Source organism: Rhinoraja longicauda, chromosome 4 (assembly GCF_053455715.1).
Source record: "Rhinoraja longicauda isolate Sanriku21f chromosome 4, sRhiLon1.1, whole genome shotgun sequence".
Classification (NCBI taxonomy): Eukaryota; Metazoa; Chordata; class Chondrichthyes; order Rajiformes; family Arhynchobatidae; genus Rhinoraja; species Rhinoraja longicauda.
In genome coordinates this window covers 266,978-280,043 of record NC_135956.1, presented here as the reverse complement: position 1 = coordinate 280,043, position 13,066 = coordinate 266,978, and the positions used below count along the sequence as shown (strand labels likewise).

Below are 13,066 nucleotides of genomic sequence, written 5' to 3'. Positions count from 1 at the left end.
CCCAGGGAGTGGTGGAGGGAGGGAGGTGTTGAGGATGGAGGGGGGGAGGGTGATGAGAGATGGGGCGGTATTTGTGGAGGGGGGAGAGAGTGAGGGGGGAGGGGGCCCGGGGGAGGGGGGATAGCGGGGAGATGTTCTCCCGGGTGTGGGAGAGAGGAGAGAAGCAAGGGGAGAGAGGAGAGGTGAGCCGGTGATCGCGGGCTGGCGCCGCTAACGGCGTCCATTGTTTTGGTGCGAGTGAGGAGATGCCGCGCATGCGTGCTGAGTACAGAGTGAGGAGATTCCGCGCATGCGTACTGAGCACTGCCGGACCGCAGCGCCCCCCTTCTGTCAAAACTTCGATAAATGAGGGGGGGGCAGCAGTTTTAGACCTCTGTAACTTAAAAAATATGCGTCCGAATTAAATAAAAAGATCATTTTCCAGCAGCGAACCGCATGCTGATTAAGGCGGTACAAAAATCGTGGCGCTACGGTTCACCGTTTTGCCGGAATTGCCGTATTCAGCCGACATCAGTGGAATATATATACAAAGCTACAAGATCTGAGTTTTAGTAGTATACTAGAACAAGTGTGCCCGTTGGAAGCGGGCCCGTTGGGCCCGTCCCCACTCCCCCCATTCTCTCCTCCCCCAGCCCTACTCTTACCCGTTTTGTGATGACAGATGTTGCGGTATTTGTTGAGGGGGGAGAGAGTGAGTTGGGAGGGGGGGTTGTTTTGCGGGGAGATGTTCTCCGGGTTTTTAGAGAGAGGAGAGAAGCAAGGGGAGAGAGGAGAGGTGTGCCGGTGATCGCGGGCTTGCTCCGCTAACGGCGTCCATTGTTTTTGTGCGTGTGAGGATATTCCGCGCATGCGTGTTGTGTACTGAGTGTGGAGATTCCGCGCATGCGTACTTAGCAATTCCGGACCGCAGCGCCCCCCTTCTGTCAAAACTTCGATAAATGAGGGGGGCAGCGCCTTTAGACCTCTGTAACTTAAAAAATATGCGTCCGAATTAAATAAAAATATCATTTTCCAGCAGCGAACCGCATGCTGATTAAAGCGGTACAAAAATCGTGGCGCTACGGTTCACCGTTTTGCCGGAATTGCCGTATTCAGCCGACATCAGTGTTATATATATATATATACACAACATCTGAGTTTTAGTAGTATACTAGAACAAGTGTGCCCGTTGGGCCCGTCCTCGTAGGGTTTCCATTGTAACCGGGAGGGGAGTGGGGGTAGGGAAGGGGGAGGGAGGGAGTAGGGAGGTGTGGAGGGGGGAGGGGAGGGGGAGGGAGGGGGGGAGGGGAGGGGGGAAGGGAGGGAGGGAGAGGGGAGGGAAGGGGGTAGGGGGGAGGGGGAGGGAGGGGAGGGGGGAAGGGGAGGGAGGGGGGAAGGGGAGGGGGAGGGAGGGGGGAGGGAGAAGGGAGTGAGGGGGGAGGGAGGGGGGAGGAGGGAGGGAGAGGGGAGGGAGGGGGGTAGGGGGGAGGTAAGGGGGAGTGAGGGGGGAGGGAGGGAGGGGGATCTCCCCTTTTCCCAGTACCCCTCTTTCCCCGTTGGGCCCGTCCTCGTAGGGTTTCCATTGTAACCGGGAGGAGGGGAGGGAGGGAAGGGGGAGGGAGGGAGGAGGGGGGAGGGAGGGGAGGGGGGAAGGGGGGAGTGAAGGGGTAGGGGGAGGGAGGGGGAGAGGGGAGGGGGGGTAGGGGGGAGGGGGGGAGGGAGGGGGAAGGGGGGAGGGAGGGGGATCTCCCCTTTTCCCAGTACCCCTCTTTCCCCGTTGGGCCCGTCCCTGTAGGGTTTCCATTGTAACCGGGAGGGGTGGAGGGATGGTGGAAGGAGGGGGGAGGGGGAGAGGGATGGAATGGTGGAGGGAGGGGGGAGGGAGTGGGGGAGGGTGGGATGGAGGGAAGGAGGGAGGGGGGGAGTTAGGGGCTGAGTGGTGATGGAGGTTGGGATTGAGGGGGGAGGGAGGGGGGGAGGGAGTGGGGATGGAGGTGGGAAGGAGGGGGGAGGAAGGGGTTGATGGGGGAAGTGGGACCTCCCCTTTTCCCAGTACCCCTCTTTCCCCCACCACCAAGCCCCCTCCGCAACGACCCCTGTTGTCCCCAGTCCCCATTCACAGACCCCCCCCCCATTCTCTCTCTCCCCATACACACTCTCAGTGCTTTTTTCGAAACACTTGCCCCGGTGGCCCACGAGCATATGGGCCCAATGCTGATCTGTGTATGTTAAGTGACTTGCAATAAAAAAATATACTTTAAAAAGAGATAAGTGCTTTTTAAGTGCTTGTTTTGAAACATTCGCGGTCACATAGTGCTTCTCACTGTAGCACCCATCTCAAGTGTGCCCGTTGGGCCCGTCCTCGTAGGGTTTCCATTGTAACCGGGAGGAGGGGAGGGAGGGAAGGGGGAGAGAGAGAGGTGTGGAGGGAGGAGGGGAGGGGGAGGGAGGGGGTAGGGGAGGGGAGGGGGGGAAGGGGAGGGGGGGAAGGGGGGAGGGAGAGAGGGGGAGGGGGAGGGAGAGAGGGGGAGGGGGAGGGAGGGGGGAGGGGAAGGGCGGAGGGAGGGGGACCTCCCCTTTTCCCAGTACCCCTCTTTCCCCATTGTGCCCGTCCTCGTAGGGTTTACATTGTAACCGGGAGAAGGGGAGGGAGGGAAGGGGGAGGGGGGGAGGAGGGAGGTGTGGAGGGAGGAGGGGAGGGGGAAGGGGGAAGGGGAGTGGGGGGAGGGAAGGGGGAGGGAGGGGGGAGGGGAGGGGAGGGTGGAAGGGGAGGGCGGAAAGGGGGGGAGGGGGGGAAAGGGGGGAGGGGGGAGGGAGAGAGGGGGAGGGTGGAAAGAGCATCCCTCTCCCCATCAGAACTGCCCCCTCCATCGACTCCTTTAAGTCCAGGCTCAAAACCTATTTCTACTCCCTAGCGTTTGAGGCTCATTGAGGAGGCGCTGTGAACTGTTTGCGTGCCACTGTATGTTTCATTTTTTCCTTAGTACCTAATCAGATGTACAGCACTTTGGTCAACGTGGGTTGTTTTTAAATGTGCTATACAAATAAAATGGACTTGACTTGACAGCTCTTCGCAACAATGTAGCACAGGGGCATTGTGACGTCACACGCTGAATACCGCTGGGGGGGGGGAAGGGGGGTCAGCTCGAGTCCATCTCACAGGGGCATTGTGACATCACAATCCGCACCGCAGCGCCCCCCTTCTGTCAAAACTTCGATAAATCAGGGGGGGCAGCACTTTTAAACCTCTGTAACTTAAAAAATATGCGTCCGAATTAAATAAAAATATCATTTTCCAGCAGCGAACCGCATGCTGATTAAGGCGGTACAAAAGTCGTGGCGCTACGGTTCACCGTTTTGCCGGAATTGCCGTATTCAGCCGACATCAGTGTTATATATATATATAACACAAGATCTGAGTTTTAGTAGTATATAGATAGATAGATAGATAGATAGATAGATAGATAGACTAGACAAAGTGGGCCCGTTGGGCCCATTCCCCACTCCCCCATTCTCTCCTCCCCCATCCCCACTCTTACTCTCCCCACACTCTCCCCTTTGGCCCGTCCTCTTAGGGTTTCCATTGTATCCGGGAGGGGGGAGGGAGTGAAGGGGGGAGTGAGGGAGAGGGAGGTTTGGGGGAGGGAGGTGTGGAGTGATCGAGGGGGAGGGAGTGGTGGAGGGAGGGATGTGTTGAGGATGGAGGGGGGAGGGAGGGGGGAGGGTGATGAAAGATGGGGTGGTATTTGTGGAGGGAGGGAGGGGGGGGAGAGAAGGGGGAGGGAGGGATGGGTGAGAGGGGAGGGATATGGACCTCCCCTTTTCCCAGTAACCCTCTTTCCCCCACCACCAAGTCCCCTCCGCACGACCCCTGTTGTCCCATTCCCCATTCTCAGACCCCGTTGGGCCCGTCCCCACACCCCCCATTCTCTCCTCCCCCAGCCCCACTCTTACTCTCCAAGTGTGCCCGTTGGGCCCGTCCTCCTGATCTGTGTATGTCAAGTGACCACTATAACTTCCTTTTTTTTTTTCCTAATCAGATGTGCAGCACTTTGGTCAACGTGGGTTGTTTTAAAATGTGCTATACAAATACAATTGACTTGACTTGACTGTTTTTAATTTTTTTTTTACTAAAACCTCTGTAACTTACAAAATACGCGACCGAATCAAATTAAAAAACCATTTTCCAGCAGAGTTCAGCGCGGTGATGAAGGCGGTGCAAAAATCGTGGCGCTACGGTTCACCGTTGTTTTCAATAAATCCGCTTTAAACCTCCGTAACTTAAAAAATATGCGACCAAATTAAATGAAAATATCACGGCCGAGCGAGCGCGAGATTGTCGGTTAAGGCGGTGCAAAAATTGTGGCGCGACGGTTCACCGTTTTGCCGTAATCACTGTTACGTATATAGAAACAGATATATTCACAAGATCTGAGTTTTAGTAATATACTAGCACAAGTGTGCCCGTTGGGCCCGTCCTCGTAGGGTTTCCATTGTAACCGGGAGGGGAGTGGGGAGGAGGGAGGTGTGGAGGGGGGAGGGGAGGGGGGGATGGGAGGGGGGAGGGGAGGGGGGAAGGGGGGGAGAGGGGCGGGAGCGGGGTAGGGGGGAGGGGGAGGGAAGGGGGGAAGGGGAGGCAGAGGGGAGGGAGGGGCGGAAGGGGGGAGGGAGGGGAACCTCCCCTTTTCCCAGTACCCCTCTTTCCCCATTGGGCCCGTCCTCGTAGGGTTTCCATTGTAACCGGGAGGAGGGGAGGGAGGGAAGTGGGAGGGAGGGAAGTGGGAGGGAGGGAGGAGGGAGGAGGGGAGGGGGAGGGGAGAGGGGGGAGGGAGGGGGGTAGGGAGGGGGGAGGGAGGGGGGAGGGAGGGGGGAGGGGAGGGGGAGGGGAGGGGGGAATGGGGAGGGAGGGGGACCTCCCCTTTTCCCAGTACCCCTCTTTCCCCGTTGGGCCCGTCCTTGTAGGGTTTCCATTGTAACCGGGAGGGGAGTGGGGGGAGGGAGGGGGTAGGGGGAGGGAGGGGGAGGGAGGGGGGGAAGGAGGGGGACCTCCCCTTTTCCCAGTACCCCTCTTTCCCCGTTGGGCCCGTCCTTGTAGGGTTTCCATTGTAACCGGGAGGGGAGTGGGGGGGAGGGAAGGGAGGAGGGAGGTGTGGAAGTGGGAGGGGACGGAGGGGGGAGGGGAGGGGAAGGGGGGAGGGAGAGGGGAGGGAGGGGGTAGGGGGGTGGGGGAGGGAGGGGGGAAGGGGGGAGGGAAGGGGGGAGGGAGGGGGACCACCCGTTTTCCCAGTACCCCTCTTTCCCCGTTGGGCCCGTCCTCGTAGGGTTTCCATTGTAACTGGGAGGCGGGGAGGGAGGGGGGAAGGGAGGGAGGAGGGAGGTGTGGAGGGAGGAGGGGAGGGAAGGGGGTGGAGGGGAGGGAAGGGGGGGAGGGGGGAAGGGGGGAGGTGGAGGGAGGGGGGAGGGAGGGGGGAAGGGGGCAGGGAGGGGGACCTCCCCTTTTCCCAGTACCCCTTTTTCACCATTGGGCCCGTCCTCGTAGGGTTTCCATTGTAACCGGGAGGCGGGGAGGGAGGGGGGAGGGAGGGAGGAGGGGAGGGGGATGGAGGGGGGAAGGGGTGGGAGGGGGGAAGGGGGGGAGGGGGGAAGGGGGAAGGGGGGAGGTGGAGGGAGGGCGGGGACCTCCCCTTTTCCCAGTACCCCTCTTTCCCCGTTGGGCCCGCCCCCGAGAGGTGAGGGAGGTGGGGAGGGATGGGGAGGGAGTTGGGGATGAGGGGGGGAGGGAGTGGGGATGGAGGTGGGAAGGAGTGGGGAGGAAGGGGTTGAGGGGGGAAGGGGGACCTCCCCTTTCTTTTTTCGAAACACTTGCCCCGGTGGCCCACGAGCATAGGGTCCCCATGCTGATCTGTGTATGTTAAGTGACTTGCAATAAAAAACACAACTTTAAAAAAACAATCAGCTGCTTTTCGCAACAATGTTGAACCCATCTCACACAAGCATTGTGACGTCACAAGCTGAAGACCTTGAAAAAAAAGGTTAAAAATAAAAAGATGTAAATTTGTAAAGAGTAGACACCCAATAGCAGCTGCTTGTCCATTGTGACATCACACGCTGAAGGGGGGGGGGAGGGGGGTCAGCTCGAGCTCATCTCACAGGGGCATTGTGACATCACAAGCTGAAGAAAAAGGGGGGGGGGGCAGCGCTTTAAAAACTCTGTAACTTAAAAAACATGCGACTAAATCAAATGGAAAATATCACGGCCGGTCGTTTGGGAGGTTGGCGATTAAGGCGGTGCGAAAACCGTCGCGCTACGGTTCACCGTTTTGCCGCAATCGCTGTTATGCGCGAACATATCAAATATTCATGTCAAACCCCCCAAAAATATATAAACAAGATCTGAGTTTTAATAGTATACTAGCACAAGTGTGCCCGTTGGGCCCGTCCTCGTAGGGTTTCCATTGTAACCGGGAGGGGAGTGGGGGGGGGGTGGGGGAGGGAGGGGGGAGAGAGGGAGGGGGGAGGGGGGGAGGGGAGGGGAGTGGGGAGGGGAGGGGAGGGGGGAGGGAGGTGGGTAGGGGGGAGGGAGGGGGGAGGGAGGGGGGAGGGAGGGGGACCTCCCCTTTTCCCAGTACCCCTCTTTCCCCATTGGGCCCGTCCTCGTAGGGTTTCCATTGTAACCGGGAGGAGGGGAGGGAGGGAAGGGGGAGGGAGGGAGGAGGGAGGTGTGGAGGGAGGAGGGGAGGGGGAGGGAGGGGGGAGGGGAGGGGGGAGGGGAGGGGGAAGGGGGGAGGGGGAGGGAGAGGGGTAGGGGGGAGAGGGAGGGGGGAGGGGAGGGGGGAAGGGGAGGGAGGAGGACCTCCCCTTTTCCCAGTACCCCTCTTTCCCCGTTGGGCCCGTCCTCGTAGGGTTTCCATTGTAACCGGGAGGAGGGGAGGGAGGGAAGGGGGAGGGAGGGAGGGAGGAGGGAGGTGTGGAGGGAGGAGGGGAAGGAGGGGGGGTGAGGGGGGGAAGGGGGGGAGAGGGGAGGGAGAGGGGAGGGAGGCGGGTAGGGGGGGAAGGGAGGGGGGAGGGGAGGGGTAAGGGGGGAGGGATGGGGACCTCCCCTTTTCCCAGTACCCCTCTTTCCCCGTTGGGCCCGTCCTCGTAGGGTTTCCATTGTAACCGGGAGGAGGGGAGGGAGGGAAGGGGGAGGGAGGGAGGAGGGAAGTGTGGATGGAGGAGGGGAGGGGGAGGGAAGGGGGGAGGGGGTGAAGGGGGGAGGGAGGCGGGTGGAGGGGGGAGGGAGGGGGAGGGAGGGGGAGGGGAGGGGGAGGGGAGGGAGGGGGAGGGGGGAGGGAGGGGGACCTCCCCTTTTCCCAGTACCCCTCTTTCCCCGTTGGCCCGTCCTCGTAGGGTTTCCATTGTAACCGGGAGGAGGGGAGGGAGGGAAGGGGGAGGGAGGGAGGAGGGAGGTGTGGAGGGAGGAGGGGAGGGGGAGGGAGGGGGGAAGGGGGGAGGGAGAGGGGTAGGGGGGAGGGGGAGGGTGGGGTGGAGGGGAGGGGGGAAGGGGGAGGGAGGGGGACCTCCCCTTTTCCCAGTACCCCTCTTTCCCCGTTGGGCCCGTCCTCGTAGGGTTTCCATTGTAACCGGGAGGGGGGAGGGAGGGTGGAAGGAGGGGGGAGGGTGAGAGGGATGGAAGGGTGGAGGGAGGGGGGAGGGATTGGGGGAGGGAGGGATGGAGGGAAGGAGGGAGGGGGGGAGTTAGGGGGGGAGGGGTGAGGGAGGTGGGGAGGGAGGAGGGAGGGAGTTGGGGAGGGAGGGGGAGGAGGGGGGAGGGAGTGGGGATGGAGGTGGGAAGGAGGGGGGATGATGGGGTTGAGGGGGGAAGGGGGACCTCCCCTTTTCCCAGTACCCCTCTTTCCCCCACCACCAAGCCCCCTCCGCAACGACCCCTGTTGTCCCCCCCCTCCCCAGTCCCCCTTCGTGGATGGGGGACCGAGCTCAGGGGTTACCGTGCTTTTGCGGTTGCAGCTCCTAGACTGTGGAACAGCATCCCTCTCCCCATCAGAACTGCCCCCTCCATCCACTCCTTTAAGTCCACGCTCAAAACCTATTTCTACTCCCTAGCGTTTGAGGCTCATTGAGGAGGTACTGTGAACTGTTTGCGTGCCACTGTATATTTCATTTTTTTCCTTAGTACCTAATCAGATGTACAGCACTTTGGTCAACGTGGGTTGTTTTTAAATGTGCTATACAAATAAAATTGACTTGACTTGACTTGACCAAGTGCTTCTCACGGCGATCTGTATTCGCAACAATGTATCACCCATCTCACAGGGGCATTGTGACATCATAAGCTGAAGACCTTCAATAAATCCGCACCACAGCGCCTGTATTCGCAACAATGTATCCCCCATCTCACAGGGGCATTGTGACATCATAATCTGAAGACCTTCAATAAATCCGCACCACAGCGCCCCCTATAATTTATGGGGGGGGGGGAGCGCTTTAAAACCTCTGTAACTTTAAAAACATGCGACCGAATTAAATAAAAAACAATTTTGCAGCAGATAACCGCGTGGTGATTAAGGCGGTGCAAAAATCGTGGCGCTACGGTTCACCGTTTTGACGAAATCAGAGAAACCGCTGTTACGCGCATATATATATATATATATAACACAAGATCTGAGTTTTAGTAGTATACTAGCACAAGTGTGCCCGTTGGGCCCGTCCTCGTAGGTTTTCCATTGTAACCGGGAGGAGGGGAGGGAGGAAAGGGGGAGGGAGGGAGGAGGGAGGTGTGGAGGGAGGAGGGGAGGGGGAGGGAGGGGGGGAAGGGGGGGGAGGGGGGAGGGAGAGGGGTAGGGGGGGAGGGGGAGGGAGGGGAAGGGGGATGGAGGGGGACCTCCCCTTTTCCCAGTACCCCTCTTTCCCCGTTGTGCCTGTCCTCGTAGGGTTTCCATTGTAACCGGGAGGAGGGGAGGGAGGGAAGGGGAGGAGGGAGGTGTGCAGGGAGGAGGGGAGGGGGAGGGAGGGGGGGAGGGGAGGGGAGGGGGAAGGGGGGACGGGAGGAGGGGAGGGGAGGGGGGGTAGGGAGGGAGGGGGAGGGAGGGGGACCTCCCCTTTTCCCAGTACCGCTCTTTCCCCGCTGTGCCTGTCCTCGTAGGGTTTCCATTGTAACCGGGAGGAGGGGAGGGAGGGAAGGGGAGGAGGAGGTGTGGAGGGAGGAGGGGAGGGGGAGGGAGTGGGGGAGGGGAGGGGAGGGGGGAAGGGGGGACGGGGGAGGGAGAGGGGAGGGAGGGGGTAGGGAGGGAGGGGGAGGGAGGGGGACCTCCCCTTTTCCCAGTACCCCTCTTTCCCCGTTGGGCCCATCCTCGTAGGGTTTCCATTGTAACCGGGAGGAGGGGAGGGAGGGAAGGGGAGGGAGGGAGGAGGGAGGTGTGGAGGGAGGAGGGGAAGGGGGGAGGGGAGGGGGGAAGGGGGGGAGGGGGGAAGGAGAGGGGAGGCGGGGTAGGGGGGGGAGGGAGGGGGGAGGGAGGGGGGAGGGAGGGGGGAGGGAGGGAGGGGGAGGGGAGGGGGGAAGTGGGGAGGGAGGGGGACCTCCCCTTTTCCCAGTAGCCCTCTTTCCCCGTTGGGCCCGTCCTCGTAGGGTTTCCATTGTAACCGGGAGGAGGGGAGGCAGGGAAGGGAGGTAGGAGGGGAGGGGGAAGGAGGGGGAGGGGAGGGGGGAGGGAAGTGGGGAGGGGGAGGGAGAGGGGAGGGAGGGGGGTAGGGGGGGAGGGGGAGGGAGGGGGAGGGGGAGGGAGGGGGACCTCCCCTTTTCCAAGTACCCCTCTTTCCCCGTTGGGCCCGTCTTCGTAGGGTTTCCATTGTAACCGGGAGGGGAGTGGGGGGGGGGGTAAGGGGAGGGAGGGAGGAGGGAGGTGTGGAGGGGGAGGGGAGGGGGAGGGAGGGGAGGGGGGAAGGGGGGAGGGGAGGGAGAGGGGTAGGGGGGGGAGGGAGGGGGAGGGAGGGGGAGGGGAGGGGGCAAGTGGGGAGGGAGGGGGACCTCCCCTTTTCCCAGTAGCCCTCTTTCCCCGTTGGGCCCGTCCTCGTAGGGTTTCCATTGTAACCGGGAGGAGGGGAGGCAGGGAAGGGAGGGAGGGGGGGAGGGGTGGAGGGGAGGGGGGAAGGGGGGAGGGAGGGTGGTAGGGGTGGTGGGGGAGTGAGGGGGGGAGGTGGACCTCCCCTTTTCCCAGTACCCCTCTTTCCTCGTTGGGCCCGTCTTCGTAGGGTTTCCATTGTAACCGGTAGGGGATTGGGGGGGGGGGGGTTAAGGGGAGGGAGGGAGGAGGGAGGTGTGGAGGGTGAGGGAGGGGGGAGGGGAGGGGGGAGAGGAGAGGGGTAGGGGGGAGGGGGAGGGAGGGGGAGGGAGGGGGAGGGAGGGGGAGGGGAGGGGGAATGGAGAGGGGGAGGGAGGGATGGAGGGGATGGGGGGGAGTTAGGGGGGAGGGGTGAGGGAGGGTGGAGGGAGTTGGGGAGGGAGGAGGAGTTTTAGGAGGGAGTGGGGGTGGAGGTGGGAAGGAGGGGGGAGGAAGGGGTTGAGGGGGGAAGGGGGACCTCCCCTTTTCCCAGTACCCCTCTTTCCCCCCACCACCAAGCCCCCTCCGCAACGATCTCTCTCCCCCAGACACACTCTCAGTGTCTTTTCACAAAATTTCCGGTCACTAAGCTTCCGGTCTTAAGCTCAGGGGTGACCGAGCTTTTGCGGTTGCAGCTCCTAGACTGTGGAACAGCATCCCTCTCCCCATCAGAACTGCCCCCTCCATCCACTCCTTTAAGTCCAGGCTCAAAACCTATTTCTACTCCCTCGCGTTTGAGGCTCATTGAGGAGGTGCTGTGAACTGTTTGCGTGCCACTGTATGTTTCATTTTTTTCCTTAGTACCTAATCAGATGTACAGCACTTTGGTCAACGTGGGTTGTTTTTAAATGTGCTATACAAATAAAATTGACTTGACTTGACCAAGTGCTTCTCATAAAAAAATGTAAATTTGTAAAGAGTAGACACCCAATAGCAGCTGCTTGTCCATTGTGACGTCACACGCTTTTCGCAACAATGTTGCACCCATCTCACAGGGGCATTGTGACATCACAAGCTGAAGACCTTCAATAAATCCGCACCACAGCGCCCTCTATAAATTAGGGGGGGGGGGGAGCGCTTTAAAACCTCTGTAACTTAAAAAACATGCGACCGAATTAAATAAAAAATAATTTTCCAGCAGATAACCGCGTGGTGATTAAGGTGGTGCAAAAATCGTGGCGCTACGGTTCACCGTTTTGACGAAATCAGAGAAACCGTTGTTACGTGCATACCAGGTCAAACCCCAAAAAAATACACAAGATCTGAGTTTTAATAGTATACTAGCACAAGTGTGCCCGTTGGGCCCGTCCTCGTAGGGTTTCCATTGTAACCAGGAGGGGAGTGGTGGGGAGGGAAGGGGGAGGGAGGGAGGAGGGAGGTGTGGAGGGGGGGGAAGGGGGGGAAGGGGGAGGGGGGAAGGGGGGGAGGGGGGAGGGAGATGGGAGGGAGGGGGGGAGGGAGGGGGGAGGGGAGGGAAGAGGGGAGCGAGGGGGGTAGGGGGGTAGGGAGGAGGACCTCCCCTTTTCCCAGTACCCCTCTTTCCCCGTTGGGCCCGTCCTCGTAGGGTTTCCATTGTAACCGGGAGGAGGGGAGGGAGGGAAGGGGAGGGAGGAGTGGAGGGAGGAGGGGAGGGGGAGGGGAGGGGGAGAGAGGGGGACCTCCCCTTTTCCCAGTACCCCTCTTTCCCCGTTGGGCCCGTCCTCGTAGCGTTTCCATTGTAACCGGGAGGGGAGTGGGGGGGGGAGAGGAAGGGAGGAGGGAGGTGTGGAGGGGGAGGTAGGGGGAGGGAGGGGGGAGGGGGGAAGGGGGGGAAGGAGGGGGTAGGGGGAGGGGGAGGGAGGGGGAAGGGGGGAGGGGGAAGGGGGGAGGGAGGGGGACCACCCGTTTTCCCAGTACCCCTCTTTCCCCGTTGGGCCCGTCCTCGTAGGGTTTCCATTGTAACCGGGGAGGCGGGGAGGGAGGGAGGAGGGAGGTGTGGAGGGAGGAGGGGAGGGAAGGGGGGAGGGGAGAAGGGGGAGGGGAGAAGGGGGGGAGGGGAGAAGGGGGGGAGGTGGTGGGAGGGGGGAGGGAAGGGGGGAGGGGGACCTCCCCTTTTCCCAGTACCCCTCTTTCCCCGTTGGGCCCGTCCTCGTAGGGTTTCTATTGTAACCGGGAGGGGAGTGGGGGGGAGGGAAGGGGGAGGGAGGGAGGTGTGGAGGGGGGAGGGGAGGGGTAGGGAGGAAGGGGGGGACCTTCCCTTTTCCCAGTACCCCTCTTTCCCCGTTGGGCCCGTCCTTGTAGGGTTTCCATTGTAACCGGGAGGAGGGGAGGGAGGGAAGGGGGAGGGAGGGAGGAGGGAGGTGTGGAGGGAGGAGGGGAGTGGGAGGGGTGGGGGAGTGGGGAAGGGGGGAGGGAGAGGGGATGGATGGATGGGGGTATGGGGGGGGAGGGGGAGGGATGGGGGAGGGGAGGGGGAAGGGGGAGGGGAGGGGAGGGGGTAGGGAGGGGGACCTCCCCTTTTCCCAGTACCCCTCTTTCCCCGATGGGCCCGTCCTCGTATGGTTTCCATTGTAACCGGGAGGCGGGGAGGGAGGGAGGGAGGAGGGGAGGGGAGGGGAGGGGGAAGGGGTGGGAGGGGAGGGGGGAAGGGGGGAAGGGGGGAGGTGGAGGGAGGGGGGAAGGAGGGAGGGGGACCTCCCCTTTTCCCATTACCCCTCTTTCCCCGTTGGGCCCGTCCCCGAGGGGTGAGGGAGGTGGGGAGGGATGGTGAGGGAGTTGGGGAGGAGGGGGGGAGGGAGTGGGGATGGAGGTGGGAAGGAGTGGGGAGGAAGGGGTTGAGGGTGGAAGGGGGACCACCCCTTTCTTTTTTCGAAACACTTGCCCCGGTGGCCCACGAGCATAGGGGCCCCATGCTGATCTGTGTATGTTAAGTGACTTGCAATAAAAAACACAACTTTAAAAAACAATCAGCTGCTTCACACAAGCATTGTGACGTCACAAGCTGAAGACCT

General features: G+C 61.2%; 1 protein-coding gene across 1 annotated transcript in view; it reads right to left on the bottom strand.

Moving 5' to 3' along the window:
- The window catches only part of LOC144592542 (uncharacterized), a 57,777-nt gene extending 56,992 nt beyond the window's left edge, over positions 1–785 (bottom strand). The window contains exon 1 of the mRNA XM_078397117.1: positions 645–785. The gene's annotated coding sequence lies outside the window, so the exon portion shown is untranslated. The remainder of the gene's footprint in view (positions 1–644) is intronic.
- Positions 786–13,066: the final 12,281 nt, after the last annotated feature.